This window comes from Rhinolophus sinicus, linkage group LG03 (assembly GCF_036562045.2).
Source record: "Rhinolophus sinicus isolate RSC01 linkage group LG03, ASM3656204v1, whole genome shotgun sequence".
NCBI classification, from domain to species: Eukaryota; Metazoa; Chordata; class Mammalia; order Chiroptera; family Rhinolophidae; genus Rhinolophus; species Rhinolophus sinicus.
This window is the reverse complement of record NC_133753.1, coordinates 187,488,604-187,500,703: the sequence shown is the minus strand read 5'-3', so window position 1 is coordinate 187,500,703 and position 12,100 is coordinate 187,488,604.

Here is a 12,100-nt window from a genome sequence, read left to right as displayed (position 1 = left end):
TGTCACTTGTATGCGTAAAATAATTCCTATGCTGTTTACTTCTTTAATTATTGACTGACTTAAAAGACCATGGGACTAATTTTAGAATAGTCATGAAGTAGATATGGAAACTTAAGCAGATTTTTTAATCTTCCATGAATTTTCCTAAGTCAAATCAAGGTGCTGCCTGGGCTGGACCAGTGCTTTTCTATGGAGCAACCATTATTTTTTTTGCAGGGGTGGGACTGCAGACCCATGCTGAGGTTGCTGCTTACACTCCCAATTTAGCCTGAGAAAGCCTCGTTCACCCCTTTGGCTACTGTGGTCCAAAGTAGAAACAATCCCTATGGAAACCCTCCTTCAATTCTATAGTACAGAGTCCAACTATCCTGTTCATGAAATTTGGTTAACAACTGAGAGAATTATATTAACAGAGAGAAACTTGGGACTGCCTTTAAGTTACCTCTGCAGTGCAGAGTCCTCAGTTTCTGCCATTGCTACTCACCAGCCTCCTCGACCACTTACAAATTGACAGTCTGTGGCAGAAGACACTTTCCATCAGCTGCTCAGGCAGGCACTTCACCTTACTAGAGTCTTAAGAGTTCAGGTTCAAGAGAGAAAGGCATAAAGGGAAAACACCGTGCTCTTTCCTTCTTCTAACCCTATCTCAGTTCGGGATGCTTCTATCAGGTTTCATTTCCTTCCCCAGGATCTCCCTTTTCACCCTCCACCCCCCCCCCAAAAAAAAAAAAAAAAAGCCATACCTTTAGCACTTCAGTGCTCATCCTTTTCCCTCCAGGGCAAGTCATCCTGCCTGCCCTTCATTCCTGTAATAAACATGGCCCCAGCTCTTGGTCCTATGAGCATCTGCTCATGACGGCAGATACACCTCCATACAAACAGCCATTTGTAGGCACAGCACACTCTACTTCATAACTAAAAAAATAAAAAGATAAAAAGATAAAAGAAAATTAACATGTTTCTCCCCAAGTCTATGCAGACTAGAGATACAATTTTCAATGTCAATATAGAACCTTTTGACATCCGTGCGTAGAAGAGTTTAGACATAGGTTTTCCAGCATCTCTGTCACTGTCTTTTCTGCTTTTTTTTCTTTTTTAATTTTGCAAATCTATATGGCTTTTTTTTTTTTTTCCTTTTTCTTTTTTAGTACCTCTTCCCAGAATTAGGCTGTTTGCACTAAAGGTGGATAAGTTATTCTACAAATCCCTTTCAGGTTTGAAATTTGGTAAATTTTTCCAGCCTCTTTCATGTATATGAAAGCTTTAAACATCAAAGGCGAAGATTAGGGCTTAACCAAAAGTTGCTCTCCGTCCCATCTTCCCAGCCACCTCTGAGAGGAGTAACTTCACATGGTAACAAGGCCCAGAAATAACAGTATAGCCGTAAGATGATTCCAGACAGTTTCACTTCCCCTTTCCTCAGCATGTTGCAAAGAGTGTTTTTGTTTCTTGGTGTTGCTTTCTGCAACGTCCACAGGTGATTGGAATTTAGGCTTATCTGGGACACTAATTACAAGGGAAACATCCAGACATATATCATCTTATCTCCTTGTTCTTTTTTTTTTTTCTTTCTAAAATAAAAACACCAAGATACAATAAAAGATTAAAATAATCACAGAAATACAGACATAGGTCCACACCACCTAGATCAAATTCTTGGCTGGCAGAGTATTGTTGTACTGCCAAATTCCCACCATATTGGTTAATAGAGCAAATGTTGCAAGGAAAGAAGGTCCCTATTACTTCTGTTCAGGCCCTTTATAATCAACCTCTCATTCAATCAACCTTGTCGTGATGGTTACTAGCTGTAAGGCACACCCATCTCCTCCAGATGCTTAGTTTTATGGAGAGTAGGTAAGAAAAGAGATGGTTATAATGCTGGGTGGTGTGTAATGCAGGGTGTTTCCGCAGTACTCGAGCAGGAAATGTAGAGAGTGATTAGTGTTCAGCAAAGGGAGTTGTCCGAAAGTCAGAAAGCCAAAGGAGTGAGACAAAAGAATTTCAGGCTGAGAAAGCAAATTCACACACAAAGGCGGGAGTGGATAAGGCAATGAGATACAAGCAGAAATGGTGGGCAAAGCAGCTGGAAAGTAGAACACATCCTGCTTGGGGAGCAAGGGAGCGAGGACCTGTAAGAGATGCTGTGTCTGGAAAGAAAGCAACAAGATAACGGAGTTGTACCACTTTCCTGAAAGACAATGGGAAAACTTTGAAACTAGGAATTAACTTGGTCAGCTGTGCATTAGCAACATTCCACTATAGGAAAAACAGAGCATAGCATGGAAGAGACAGGAGACTTTAGAAGGAAGAGCCAGTGTGCTCTGGTGGACACTCATTTACTCCTCTTGGGACATTTCACGCCTATGGCCAGCCCCTCAGGAGAAGACTAGTACGTAATTCTTAGCGTGGCTTTTACAGCCTTTCCTGATACTGCCCTCAGTAGGCTCATCCCTTACCCCCTCTGAGCCACCTCTCTGCTTTAGTGTGGAAAGAGTTCCCCAAAACTGAAACTCACTCACCTGGGCAGCTGTTCATGTATTTCCCTCTTCTTAGAATATTCATAGAATATTCTTCCTTTCTTCTTTTTCACCTTCCTCCCAGCACTCCCTTCCCAGTTCACCTGGCTCGTATCCACTATTCTTCTGAGGTTTTAGATGATAATTTCCTTCACAAATTGAAACATTCCGTCCACCCGCACACTGTGATGGACCAGGTGACTCCAGAGCACTCTGTCCTATCACAGAAGGTATGCAAGGATGTACACATTTACATCTGCGTCCCTACTAACCAAGAGGTTAGGAAGAGCCATGTCTTGCTCATTATTTTCTCCCAACGCTAAGTTCAGAGCAAGAAACATAGATCCTAGTTCACCATTTGTCAAATGTATACATTATAATGCTTGAAATCCTATGAGAGAGATCCCCTTGGTTGTCATAATCATCTAAAAAATTGCAAAATTGGTGTTAGAGGAAAAGTATCCAGGGTGGTCAGTGGAGAGAGGAAAATAACTGACAAAGAAGTAGGGAGATAAAGGGCAGAAAGACATGCTATGCTATGATAGTCAGGCGATAATAAATTAGAATATATTAGAATATATTATGATGTGGCATAAGAATATAACAACATAATATAAAATCAATTAGTTGATCATCATAAAAATTCCTCGTGTCTATAACATTTTGGGCAAAGAAAAAACCAAGTTGGGAATGTATTATAAGACAGTTTTGTGAACTTATTATAAAACAGGTGTTATGCACATTTCATTTAAAATGTGTCTTCAAGAGTAAAAAAATAAATTGAGGACCTATTATAATACACTATTAGGCATATCTTATAAAATTTTTAATTTGTGTCTTAGGGTCAGTACATATTTAAATCAAGTTCAGATGTCGCAAATAATCTTATTAGTAGTCATTGAATAATTTCAATGCACAGAAAATGCATAACCACATTTTTTTTTTTTCTATTCAGGAGTTTGATGGCAAAATTGGGAAAATAGACTAGAGCATTTGGGGAGATTTTGAATCATAAGGATCAAAATCAAAGTGTTTCAGATAAATCCTGAGCTATAAGAATAAATGAACTCTAACGCTCAAATAGACTGATGTTGGGCTTACATGGCTGAATTATAAACAGGAAGAAGCCTGCATAGTTTCACACTGAAACAAATCACAATCAGTGACATCGAATATTTTCAAGTATTTCCTCACACAGTAAACTGTTTCCAACTTTATGGATGAAATATATTAGAATATCTTCATAGCAAAAAATATTTTCTTCTAAACTTTGAGATTTAAAATGTTAGTGCAATATACTGTATATTCACAAAATTATTCAGCACTCATAACAAACTGGCATTATTCAAATATTTTGTTATATAACTTTTAAACTGATTCAAATACACCCATATTTAAATTTCACAGTGGTTGAATATGTCAATAAATAGCAGAGCTATTCTTTGAGTATGGTGACACAGAAATTCTCAGACTTCGTTTATAGTTCCCTGTATATTACATTTGCATGTGTGGGTGGATATGAATGATTTGTCTGATTATGTGTAACCTACCTACTTTGTTCTCACTTTGACATGTCTCAGTTTTTTAAGGAAGGGAAACTCTTTAGGCCTCTTTGCAAAACTTCCTTTGGGGGTCTATGTTCCTGAAATTACGGTTAAATAATGTGTATTTTTACGTCAAAATGTGCAATGTGCAATGGTCTATGAACTCCTGGTCAGTTCTCAGCAAGTATTACTGGAGAAGTGAATTCTTTTGCTACTTTTTCTTTTGACCAGATGAAAAGAAAAAAAGACCGGGTCTTATATTAAGGTTTGCTCCTAAAAACGCATGAGGGCTTGTGTTCAGGGGGTGTCATCCTGAAAAATCTTGCTAGGGCTTATTGTCTGGTTAGGTCTTATTTTCCGGGAAACAGGGTTCATTAGCAGTATTTACACCAAAGGAAATTCTTTCATCTGCATTGTGTTTTATGTAATGCTGCCATCTTGTGGTCACTTGGTAATTTTAAAAACTATTCCTGGCCACTGTAACAGAATGACCCCAAAAGCATTGCATACTATATCTAACATCATGCTACTATCATAAGTGCTAACCTCTTAAATATCTCTCAGTAAAAAATCTATTATGGTTATTTGTGACCTATAAAATTTTTAAATAATTTACTTGAGCATATCCTTACTTTGATTGATGTGAACACATGCCTAGAAAAAGAAGGAAACACTTTCAAATACTGTCTTCACACACAACTATATGTCACAATGTATATCCTATCATGTGCTTATATAAAGTAAAATAATTTATATCAACAAGTTCAATAAGTTCACATTTTTAGAAGAGACATATAGAGTTGTGGTACTTGTCATTATTACATGCTCTAGGTTACAGAGTAATTAAAATATTTGGTTAAATTTCATAATTGTTTATAGAACCCATAGCTAAGAGTTTAATCATATTTTTCTTAGATTAGACCTTTTTTATACTGGTTGAACTTTTTCATTTCAAAAAGAATTTATTATTTAGAGCAGCTGTAGGTTCACAGCAAAATTGAGAGGAAGGTATACAGGTAGAGATTTCCCATACACCTCCTACCTTCACACATGCAGAGTCTCCCCCCTAATCAATGTCCCCCCACCAGAATGAGGTGTTTGTTACAATCGATGAACCCACATTGATGCATCATCCTACCAAGTCCACAGTTTGTATTAGGGTTCTATCTTGGGGTTGTACCTTCTGTAGGTTTGGACAAATGTATAATGATATATATCCATCATTACAACATTATATAGACTAGTTTCATTTGCCCTAAAAATCATCTATGATGCACGTAGTCATTCCCCCCATCCATTCTGGCAACCACTGATCTTTCTACTGTCTCTATAGCTTTGCCTTTTTCATTTTTCATTTAGCATAAGAACCAGATATTATACACAGTCCATTGTGAATGTGCATAAAACATGCGCCCATCACTTCATGCCCATGGAGGGCATAGATGGGAACTTTGAGCACAGATTTGGCTCTACTAACAGGCCCGGTACTGCTACAGAGTAAGATTTTGTCTGACTGGCTTAGCATTTTGGCGACTCATGTCCTACTTTCAATCTGGATGCTTGTTCTCTCACAGCCCACCTGGGTCAGTCACTGGTCGGGGCTTCCCATCTTTTCCTGTAAGGTACTCGGAGCACTTTGTGGAGAATCAGCTGCAATGTCAGTTCAGCCTCCGTGGCTCATCCTAGATGAGTTGTTAGAAGCAGTGAGAATAGTGTTATCACATTGTTCAAAATAGTTAAAGAGTTTTCTGCTTTTAGTTCAGTCAAATATGCATATTAAGCCTAACAATATATATTTTGGAAAAAAAAAATAGCATGTAACACAGTTAATTATAGTCAACACAATGGTCACAGATGATCTTGCTTTTTGCTTGGTAAGAATTGTGACAGTTACCTGTAGTTTTCTGAGAGCCAGTAAAACAAATGAGAAAGAAATTACTAAATAGAGTTCTGATTACAGGTATCCATATTGGTGCATATACACGTATTAGGAATCATTATGAAGAATTGTTTTTCCTGAAAAATAGGTCAGCATACACTCATTGATGAGGAATAGGAACATATTAAAAAATGTTTCAGTGTAACTCACTGACAGGTAAAAGGATATACTGTGTTTAAATCTAAAACAAGCAAACAAAACCCAGATGAGTTTGTAGAACAGTGTATAGGCTTTAGTTGTTCCTTAATAGAATTATGATAATCCTTTAAAATGGAATGAAAATTGTTCTGAAAATAGCACTTTTCCAATTTGTGTTATTCAAATTTACCTTGAAGAAAGTGTGCAATGAATGAAATGTTTAATCAATCCCTGATGACAGAAAGATGTGGGTAGGTACTTCTGCAGCCCACTTATTTCTTGTTATTCTCTTGCTCTGGGCAAGCAGCAAGCAAGGTTACTATTCCTGATTATTTTATGATTAGGCAACACCATGTAACTAGCAACGGCCATTGCGTTATAAATGGGTGGCTTGTCACATTTCTGGTTTGAATCATTTCATTCCAGCGTGGGGCTTATCCGTATTTGTCTTCCTTATTGCATGGATCCAGGATGTCACAGATTCCAGATGTTGTAGCTATGGCATGTCAGAGTCTATTAGCTCGAAACACTGTTCGGGCATGGAGATCTGAAGCCATGATGTATATATTGCCTGGACTAAAGAGGAATTTGAATCAGCCAGAAATAAACCTTGGTTAGATTAAGCCCCGAATACGTGGGGAGGACGTTCTTATTATAATGTAGCCTGTCCTGACTAATATAGGAAACTGAAAATTTCATCTATGTGTGCCCATATTGGTTCGTTATTTTCTTAACTATTCTTTACATAATTTGATGTGATCTTACCTTAAGATTTAGAATATTCTTTTCACTTCTTTCCACTCAGAATTTAGCACAAAGTGTGATTTATTAGGGCCTGCCTGCTCAGTAGCCATGTGATTTGCTCACTAAACACAAGTTCCATCAGAAAAGAAAGGGCAACAGACTTTGCAAGAATCAAGGAGCACGCACAAAAGGCACAAACAGTGGGCGTGACAAAAGAGAAAGGAAGCTGAAACCTTAGCTGCCCCTCTAGTTCCTCGCCGTGATGAGTAACTTTGGTTCTGGGATGACACACAGTTGCTGATTTTCACTTTCAGTAGGTCTCAGTTGCCTCTGACAGGGTTTTTCCCTGTCAGGGAGGGTCTCATGGACACGCCCACAAGTTCTCTGGCCTGGCCATGCACTCTGAGTACAAAAGAGCGCTTCCAAGTTCTGTGCATTATGTTCTGTGCTTCATAGACTATGACATTTGGTGCACGATTAGAGCACCCAGGCTCCGTTGAGGAGACACTTGCTGTAGCTGACAGTGAAGAGACGGTGCTGGTTAGTTATGATACGAAACTGAGCAAGTTATCTGACCCTGTCAGGTTGTTTCCTCACCAGTAAACTTGTAGCATAATGCAGGTTGCTGGCATAATACTCATGACTCTTATGCTGCACTACCGAGGGGGACTGGGGGTACCCATTGTCTTGCGGTCTCTATAAATGGCACCCCTGGCACTGAACTCATACAGTAACACATTGTGAATGATGTCCTGTGTGGTTGTGCCATATGGCGGCCCTGAATGTCAGGCACAGAGAAGATACCTGATATCGATGCATGTTAGTTTCTTCATGTGTTCATAGGTTTTTATTTGAGCAGGCCGGTACCTGTTAATATTGCATCATCTGGGGGAGACAAGATTCTAATTGGAATATATTTTATACATTCTATGCAATAAAAAAGCTGTTGGCTCAAGTATTCTGTTAATAAATATTATTGTGTTCTGAAATCTTTTTCAGTGAACCACAAGAATCGCTAACACATATGTAACATCTAATATACACTGGGGGCTGTTTTCAAACATTTACGGATAATAATACAAAAGTTCTAGAATGGCATGATTTCTACTTCCTAGGTTGAGAAAGTGAAGCACGTAGAGATTAATTACTTTTACCAGAATCACAGAGCCAGTCAACTGTTTGAGTTGCCATTTGAACTCAGCTTGGTTCCACAGTGCCTCTTCCTAAATATAAAGTTTATTCTGTCTCCAAAATATTTATCTTTCTAACTCTGTTTATCTTCACAACCCTTTTGCTGTTGTGAGTTAGTGTTACATTTTGGCTATAAGGAATCAAACCACTTGGTGGGTTTCTCCAGAATAATAAACAGACTATTCTATCTATGCTAACGTGTATCTGTGACCCATTAATATGACTAAGAAATATCCTATTGATTACACTTGATCATTCAAAACAGTAAAACATATAACAAGGAACGCGTTTTCAGGTCGTCACATTTGTCTTTATGTTTCTCTCATTGCCTGCATTTATCAATAGAATGTATTCATTCTCTTTGTTTATATCTGCCTCTAAAATCTAGTCTAATCCTATGACAATCTCCTTCCAATTCGATGTTTGAACTTTTACCATGTAGTGGAATATATGTATTTATAGAGTCTGCTTTCCTGACCTGTAAGAAAACTTCTGTGGCAAAAGCAGACACAATGTGAAAGTATCACTTACCCGCTTTTATTCCAGAGAAGAAAACAGGAAGTGGTCCCAGTGGGATACGCTACCAGAACCCAGAGGATCAGCCCCACTTCTTTTCCCAGAAATCACATTCCTGAGATATGCTCTGTTCTGGTTACAGGAGCCTTGAGGAGGAGGGTGGAGAAGGGGCCTGACTTCAGTGAAGCATCCGGTATTGGGCCGCGGTGGAGCCTTGGAGGAGACAGAAGTCAGGCACGGTCAGAAACTTTCATTCAACATTTCCAAGACCTTGGGCATAAAACATGTGGTTTGTGTCCAGATTACAAACAGCTCTGTTAAAGGAGGGCGGAGACCACTCATACAATACAGCTTAGAGGTAAGGTCTGTTGTGGAATCCTGAGAACGAATGGTGTCGGGACTATTGGGGTACAGCATCCTCAGGGTGTGACAATGAGGTCAAAACTCTGATGGCACAATAACAGGCATGACGGTGCCAGGGAGGGACTTTCAGGACATCAGACTTCCACGAGGAGGACTCAGAAAGGAAAGGCACGCGTCCTGGATGTTTGTCACAGCACGTAAGGCAGGCTTTTGAGAAATTCCCAGGCACGACTGAGGCCCGGTGAGGCAAGACTATTATCCTCACCCATCGTGAAGTCTCCCTTTCCTTCCTAGTAACAGGGCTCTGATTTTTGCAGTCATGTTGCTGTTCAGAATAAAAGGTGATATTTCTCAACCTCCTTGCAAATTGGTGTGACGTCATTGAATTCTGGACAATGAAATCTAAGCAGATGATTTTTATGTGGCGCCTGGGAATGCTCTTTCTTTTAGGAGGAGGTTTGTGAAATGTCTTCTTTGGGTCTGAAAGACGAACTTGATGGCAGCAGCCATCTTGAAACATGAGGTGACCTTGACAACGGAAGTCAAACACTGATTATGAGCAGAAACTCAGGTTTCCGTGTTTCTGATAAATATCACATATTTGATCGATCTTTCTTAAACTGCCTATCTCTGGGATGTTTTATGTGACTAAGGAGATCTAATTGTTACTGATACAGTAGTATAAGGAGAATTCTAATGCAACAGTTGGAGGACAAAGAATCAATCAGATTAATAAAATATATGGTATATCCACAGTCCGAGTAAGCACAATAGTGTTTTAACTATGAGTTTTATACACAATAATTAGACTGCAAGTCACAAAACTGGCTTGCAGGAAAGGGTTATCATTCAAGCAATTACTATAAACCTATTAGCCACACTCTGTGTACAGAGAAGGTTTATTCAAAGACACAAATAAAATCTGTTACTACTTCCAGGATTTCATTTCTCTACAGAAGAATGAGGTGCATTTTCTAAGTGATATAATACAAAATTTAAAAATATACTTTATGTTTTTTAGAGCAGTTTTAGGTGCACAGCAAAAGTGAGCAGAGGGAAGAGATTTCCCATATACTCCCTGCCCCCACACATGCACCGCCTTCCCCACTATCAACAATCTCCACGAGAGTGGTACATTTGTTAACATTGATGAACCTCCATTGACAGATTGTAAACACCCAAAGTCCGCAGTTTACATTAGGGGTCACTTTTGGTGCTGTACATGCTATGGGCTTTGACAAATGTATAATGGCATGGTTCTACCTTTATGGCATCACGCAGAGCACTTGCACTACCCTAAAAATCCTCTGTGCTCCACCTTTTATAATAATTTTATGAGTGCTGTTAGTGTACAAAGCAGTTGTTATGGAATGGTTGGAGATTTCCAGTTTTGAGATGTGCTGGCAAGCGTATGATATCCTTGGCTTGTCTTCCAGATAATGTTAAGATATTAGTCTCTGCAAATTCCTGGCTCTACACAAGCCAAGCCCCTTTTAAGAATTCACGAAAGAGACTGTAATACACTCCTTGGCCTAACTCCAGGTTATTGTTGGTTATTTGGTCATCAGTTGATTGATATCTTTGCATGTACTTTCCATGGTTGGATTTCAGATTTGCTTTTTAAAGCTCATCACACAGTACAGCACCCTTTCCAAGAATCCAGTGCTACCCTCACTAAGCCAGTATCTGAAATATTTGGTGTGTACAAATTGGTAGAGATGATAGCAAGCTGCAAAACATATTGTGTCATTTTCAGGCAAAATTTCCAAGAGAATTAGTAAACAAGGTATGCTGAAGTATTGGAACAATTATAAAGATAAGTGATCACTGGAAACTAACATAAGTTCACTAAGTATAAGACTTACCAAACTCAATTCATACCCTGTTAGATAAAGGGAAAATTAAAGACATACCATTTGTGCCAGTCCATTTTCAAAATTTCTCCCTGTTCAATAGCAAACACTGGAAAAGTTAAAGCTGGGTGATAGTACCAATCCAAAAGATTTGTATCTAAAGGAATGACTCATGAGGCCTAAAAGTCTCATTTCTGTCCTGGTTGTCAGGTCTCATTTAGGTATATGTGGGGACAAACGATAAACAAGTGTGAACAGTGAAGTATGAGGAGGTGTAAGGAGAGGACAAACAGAAATACTTTGCACAAGGTAAGGATGGAAATAACAGCTTACAAGAGTAGTTCTGCATTCCTGCTGTTTATGTATGATGAAACTTGTCCAAAGGACTTACAAGACAATGGCACTACGTCATAAACATTATTTAAATGTTTGGTTTTACAAATTTTATATATCTACAAGTTTTTCTGAGCTGAAATTTGAATCACCAGTGGCATTTATAGTGTGTTATTCATCCTCAGTCCCAAACAACCTCTATTATATTGAATTGCTAGGATAATTAGCGGGGGTCAGCATTAGTTTTTGGACAATGGCATTTGTTTCTGTCGTTAGATACTTCAAATGAAGCTTTATGTTTTAAAGAAACAAGCACACTTTTGAGTGGTATATGGGATCAAAAGGATGCATGTTTCTTATTAACGATAAAGTGTTTAAAACTAATCTAAGTAGAAATTTATTACTATCTGTCTATACCTTAAATTAAAATATGTTTATTGTAACTTCCACAATGTTATATGTCAATTAGATCTCAATAAAGCTAGAAAAAAGATACATTTATTGCAGTTTTATAACCAATTAAGTATTAAAATTGGTTTGTTGTCACAATTTTATTTTCTCACACTGTCATCTGGGTGAAACCAAAACTTTTACCTCTGGTTCATAATAAAAATTTTCTTTTTTCCTTTCTCTTGGTGCCTAAGCTATTTGTTTTATTTCTTATTTCGTTTGCAAACTTCACCTTCCCGTTCACTGGAAATACAGAACAAAGTTCATAAAGTGATTTGTGTGGATATACAATTTGTCTTTTGTGTTTGGGCCATATTATGTTTTGTTCCCCAAATCTTTTTGCTTTCCACTCTCCTCCATGAACACAAGCAAGGTTTTAGTAATTCCCCCCCCCAATATACACTGATTTGTTTATCCCACAGTACTTTCTATGTTATTATTTTTCAATTATCATGTATTAAATACATTTGATGTGAGTAAATTGAAAAGAGAGAAAACCTGAAAATTTTTTTG